Source organism: Pararge aegeria, chromosome 1 (genome assembly GCF_905163445.1).
Source record: "Pararge aegeria chromosome 1, ilParAegt1.1, whole genome shotgun sequence".
Taxonomy (NCBI): Eukaryota; Metazoa; Arthropoda; class Insecta; order Lepidoptera; family Nymphalidae; genus Pararge; species Pararge aegeria.
The window spans coordinates 17,247,791-17,253,790 of NC_053180.1; the positions used below are offsets into that span (position 1 = coordinate 17,247,791).

Genomic DNA, 6,000 nt, shown 5'->3' on the forward strand with positions numbered 1-6,000 from the left:
CTTTGGGTTATTTTCCTAAAAGGTTCTTTTACCGAAATCTCAATTATTTACACAGCGCCGAATTAATTGTTTGCCATTCATAATGCAAATGGATCGTAATTATGTTTACATAAATTCTTTCGCTGTGTTACAAGAAACTGACGTTCCTTCGGACTGAGGTGGTGTAAAACACAAAAATGTCTGTTAGCCTATTCAAGATATATATTTTTTTTGGTTTTAGGTACGTGAAAAACCATCGCCTATAAACAGTGGCGTGCTTACAAGGTATGCACTTAGCGGGCTTAAAAAAATTTACAGTACAGGTAATAAAAACATAAAAATAGGGCATGTAACATTTATAACAAGCCTACCATACAGTTTCTTAAGATATTAGATTAGAGAGATTTTTGTACTGGAGATTTTCTTTATTTTATATTATCTGCATACGTTATGTCGGTGAGATTGCAGTGCTAACTTGTAATGAAACAAATAAAAAGGCATTTAAAAAATTTAACGGTTTAGTTACATCCGTTGAATCGCAGAGAGCAAAGGCTGGTGGCCACAGTCAAATTTTAGGAAGCTGTTTGTTTTGATAAGGCCCCGCTACATTTGTATTCGGAGCACGTACGCCCATTTCATATCTATCTAACAAAGGGACTTATCACACTTATCGGGTATTCCGTTATTATCCTCCACCCTCGTTCCAATTGTAATGGCATGAGATGAATAGCGATGGTGATAGTTCGATATTCCTTAGTCAGCTATACTATCTATTTCGCAGTCATATAAAGAAATACGTTTGTTCACTATAGAAATTGAATAGAAGTAGTTGTCTGTTATCTTGAATTCTTTATTGCACACACAAAATATGTAAGATACGGATATGCAAAATAAACAACACATATTTTGAAAAACTGTTTACCGCAAGTGCGTACGTAGCGTACGAAAATTAGGATAAAACTGTTTTTAATGTTTGGATTATGCTTTATTCCACAATTATAATATATAATTAATGGAACGATAATAGATTTAATCCAGGGTTCCCCAACGTGGGCGCGGAGCCGTAGAAAGCATAGAGGTAGGTAGTAGTAGTAGCCAGGCGCAAGGCACTTCATCTGTATTTAAAAAGAAAACCAACAATAATAATTCAATTTCACCGCCGTGAAAATTCCTGATCAGCCCACTGCAAAACAATGCCAAGCCAACCAAAACACAAGCCATTGAAAAATTGTGCGGGTGCCGTGATAAGTCCTAAAGTTGATAGTGTGCCGCGAGCTTAAAAAGGTTGGGAACCCCTGGTGTAATACAAATGTTGTTAAAATGGCTTATCTATCTAGAATGAAAAAGTTTAGGCCGTAATCTACCACGCTGGCCATCTTTGGATTGGTAAACTTCAAACTTAATGCAGGTTTTCCCACAATGTTCCCTTTGTTAACCTCATATACTGTCTGTTTGTAAATCAAATTAAAGCATTTTATATATATAAAGCTTAAAAAAGCATAAAAAAAGCTTAAAACGCAAGGAAACTTTAAAAAGTTAGCGTGCCGATGTTTAAAGTAGGTAGGTAAGTTGTAACTTTTGAGTAACATAACAAATTAAAGTAGGTAACAAAACTATTATTTATTACAATCACAATAAGATGCATATTTATCATCAAACAGTTAGTCTGTATCTACAAGATCAAAGGTTTGCACTAATTTGAGTATAAAAGTGAAGGTGGACGCGTACAAAAGCCACGCTGCTAAAGCGTGATCATCTTCGAGTATTTCAATGTATCTGCCACTCAACAACAAGCGCAACTCCGTGACTAACAACTGAAAAAGTATAAACATATTTAAAACGACTACATCTGCAAACACTGACTTTGCAAAGAGTTATGGGCGAGCTTTAATGACTAGGCTAGACTAGGTTATTAAATTAATTACATGGTTTCAATTTTTCTTTTCATGTACAATTTCCTAAAAACGATAGTTAGGTAAGTTATGTAAGGATGTAATTTTGTTTTCTTCCTTTATTTTCTTCTCTCTGTTACCTTCTTATAAATAAACTTCGTAACCGATCTTTTTGACATCTGGCACATAGATGACTTGCATACCAATATATAAATAATGGTTTGTACGCCGTAAAACAGCTTCCTCAAACGAATTAACCGTTAACGATAGACGATAATTCAAGAGCTGGTCAAAGCATTTACTTACTATGAAGATAATAGTTGTTGCGATCAACAAATAATGCAATTTCGCAAATATAAATGTATATCCCACAAAAAGGTAGCATATTAAAGCCAAGATTATAGCGGAAGACCCAAATAGTATCACAACCAGGTATAAAAACCAGGTAGTGAAGTCCCACTGAAATTAAAAGTATACAAATTATTTTACCACGTTATAAAACCTTTAATAATAATAATATATCTATCTTCCGTCTTCAGTAAAATCTTAGTCGTAGCACTTTTTTCAGATTTGCCTCACAATCGTTCGCCAATCCTCCTTATTTTCTAATAGCCTAGTATACTCAGAAAAAGAAATATCCTATACTAATTTGTACATTCATCATCATCATCATATCAACTCATTACCGTACAAGGCACAGGTCTTCTTTCACAATGAGAAGGGGTTAAGGACATAGTCCACCACTCTGGTCCCGTGCGGTTTGGTGGACTCCACACACCTTTGAGAAAATTACAGATACTCTCAGGCATGCAGGTTTCATCACGATGTTTTCCTTTAACGTTGAAGTAAGTGATATTTAAATTTCTTAAAACGCACATAACTTCGAAACGTTGGAGGTGCGTGCTGGGATTCAAACTCGGCCCCCGAAAGTTAAGTCTAACTCCTACCCACTGGGCTATTACCTATTATTCAAACCGCAGATTTAAATTATTTACATCCAAAAGGCAAACTTATATTTTTAGATCTAACAAAGTGGATAACAATTTTGACAAAGCATTAGAATGTATAGTAAATAACAAGTTTTTTGACAACCTCCCTGGCTCAAAGGTGAGCGCTGTGAATTTAAGTAAGAGCTCGCGGGTTCGATTCCCGGCAAGTACAATTTGGAAATTTATAATTTCTGAACTTTCTCTGGTCTGGTCTGGTAGGTGGCTTTGCCGGTGGCTAGTTACCACCCTACCGACAAAGACGTGCCGCTAAGCGATTTAGTGTTAGCCCGCTACCATCTTGGCATGCATCATCACGCAGATTACGCGTCATAAGACTGCAGTCAACGGCTAACTTGTAATGGAATTTAAAAAAAAGCTTGAGTTTCTTCATACCGCTCAACAGACACAATACAAGATGTAATTGCTTGATACGCTAAGCAACATAGCTTCAAATATGCTATCCAATAGCCATATGAGACTATATCGTAGACTTCCGGTAATTTACGCCTGTTTCTATCCAATACATAAATAGTTGGAAAATCCAAAAGTGCAACCCTCATAATCTCATTCATTACAACATTACAATTAAATTGATTATTTGTAAATAATAATTAAACTACATCTAATTAAAAAAAAAATAATAGGCTTATATTCCTCAAAACACTGAAGCCTATGAAAAAAAAAAACTCGATAAGTGAAGTATTTCGCTCGTTATCGTGACCACAAGATACGGAATCCGCACACACAGACACACGGACGTCCAAGACAGAACTCTTTTAAACAATTCTTCAATTAGTTTAAATAATAAAAAGAGATCTAAAAATATCATGAGTGTTAAAAATTGTGTTTTTTCTCAAGATTTGTCTATTTATATTCACTTATAAAAGCAATAAAGAATAAAAAAGTGACATTTTAAGTTGGAGAATCACTCGGTGTGCGTAAACTGACAGTAATACTCACCTCAACGCTTCGCTCATGAGGCGTGCAAAAAGTATTAAACTTACAGGTGTTAAAGCCAGTAATAAGCATATCACTATAGCAACTGTTAATCCAATGATCGCCAACATAAGATGAAGCTGTATCTCCCAGAGAGCAGCGAATCCTGCTATAAGGCAGCTCAGCGCTGGTACCTGAATATTAGATATATGAATGTCCAGATTTGAACAATGCAATGCCTAAACATGGAACGCCTAATCTAAGGAGATTCCTAGGCAGTGGCGTGCATAGAGGGTGTGCACAGGGTATGCAGATGATATAAAATGAAGAAATCTCCATTACGAGTTTTATAAATACTTTTTATAACTCTTACAATGTCTATCCTTAAGTTTTTTATAACTCATACTGGAGATTTTCTTCATTTTATATCATCTGCATACCCTGCGCATACCCTCTATGCACGCCACTGTTCCTAGGCATACATTAACCGTTCACCAGAGTTGGTGAACCGTTTATTATCAATAGATATCGCCTAAATCCAGGTGTGTTTAGTGTGAATCGGTATAAATAAATATTATCGTCAGCCTATTAACTGTGCCACTCTAAATACGGGCAATCTTCCTCATGGGAGAGCTAGACCTACCAACTTGCTCTATTGCGGGATCGTGGATTTCCAAGTTTAAATCACATAATATCTAGGGCAAGCAGTGATAGCGCATTGGGTCGGAGCTCGACTTCACTTTCGGGGGGCCGAGTTTGAATCCCAGCACTCACCTCTATCTTTTCTAAGTTATGTGCGTTTAAAGTGGTCAAAATATCACTTGCTTCAACGGTGAAGGAAACATCGTGAGGAAACCTGCATGCCTGAGAGTCCTACATAATGTTCTTAAAGATGTGTGAAGTCCACCAATCCGCACTGGGCCAGCGTGGTGGACTACGCCTCGCCTTCTTCGTGTGAATCTCAATCCCATGATCTGTAGTGGACCGGTAACGGGTTGATTCACTGTATCTAATCCTAATCGTTAAAGTTAGTTTTTTGCTTCTATGATATAACTGAGACAGTGATACGATTTTTACTGGAGTGGTATAACTAGAACTGGAACATAACATAAAGCCATCACACAAAGTTCTTACCCCTAGAACCAGTCCAATAATATTATGTGGCTTCACTCTGGCCCACGCTGAACAAGCCCAAAAATAGTTCACTGCCATCGTGGCGATTCTGAAAGAGAAATCATTGACACCATATTCGACTGCTGATTACAAATAATAGTCATCATCTTCAGTTCCCTCAGTAATGGAACAATAATCAGGCTAATTATGGTGATTGATGAAAACTTGCTTCCTACACACATCAAAGTTCTACTCACACAGAATAAAGTATTATCGAACCACAGTATTTTTCAAACGTCCTTCGGCATCTGCAATAAAAAAAGTGTTATTTTATAATAAAGGTAAAACAGTAAAAAAAGAAATATAAGGTCACGACTTTAGCCTTCCCCATTTCAAGGGAATCCACGTAGGCTACTCCACCTTTTTGAAATTATGTGCGTTTTTAAATATTTTCAGGACTTCTACTTCACTTCGGGGGGCCGAGTTCGAATCCCAGCACGCAACTCTTACTTATCTAAGTTATGTGCGTTTTGAGTAAGTTAAATAACATTTGTGTCAACGGTGAAGGAACACATTGTGAGGAAACCTGCATGCTTGAAAGTTTTCTATAATGTTCTCAAAGAGGTGTGAAGTCTACCAAACCGCACTTTGCCACTTTTGCACTTTGTAAATCTTTCTGATCTTAAGAGGTCTATCTAGGGATATCTTCTCAGTAAAAGGTTTATCAAAATACCCTTATCTGGCTAACTAGTAAAAACAGTATTTCAGTAAACAGGGACTCCTGACTTAAGATACCACCAGCAAAACCGAAACGCAAGCATACACATACACTCGGTATGTGTATTTGTTCTTTAAAGTATTTTTGTGAGATATTACAACATGTTATTTAAAAATAAATATAATTACACAAGTATAATAACAATGTTGAAAATGGCCGTTGTTATGAGCATTGCCAATAATATGAGAAACACTTTCGTGAGAAATTTGTTGCCAGTTTTCGGCTCATATACCAATTCCTTAACAAATACACGCTCCTGACCTTCTTGTTCTAGCCATCTAATCGCATGTGTTCCTAAAAAAATCCATGTATT

The 6,000-nt window shown here is 36.5% G+C and overlaps 1 long non-coding RNA gene across 1 annotated transcript; it reads right to left on the bottom strand.

Annotated features, from left to right (window-relative positions):
• Window positions 1-3,896: 3,896 nt before the first annotated feature.
• LOC120637788 lies at window positions 3,897-5,198 on the bottom strand. The gene is made up of 3 exons (XR_005659457.1): window positions 5,167-5,198; window positions 4,931-5,018; window positions 3,897-3,990 (listed from the first exon to the last, which is right to left on the bottom strand). It is a non-coding gene; the product is annotated as an uncharacterized LOC120637788 (long non-coding RNA).
• Window positions 5,199-6,000: the final 802 nt, after the last annotated feature.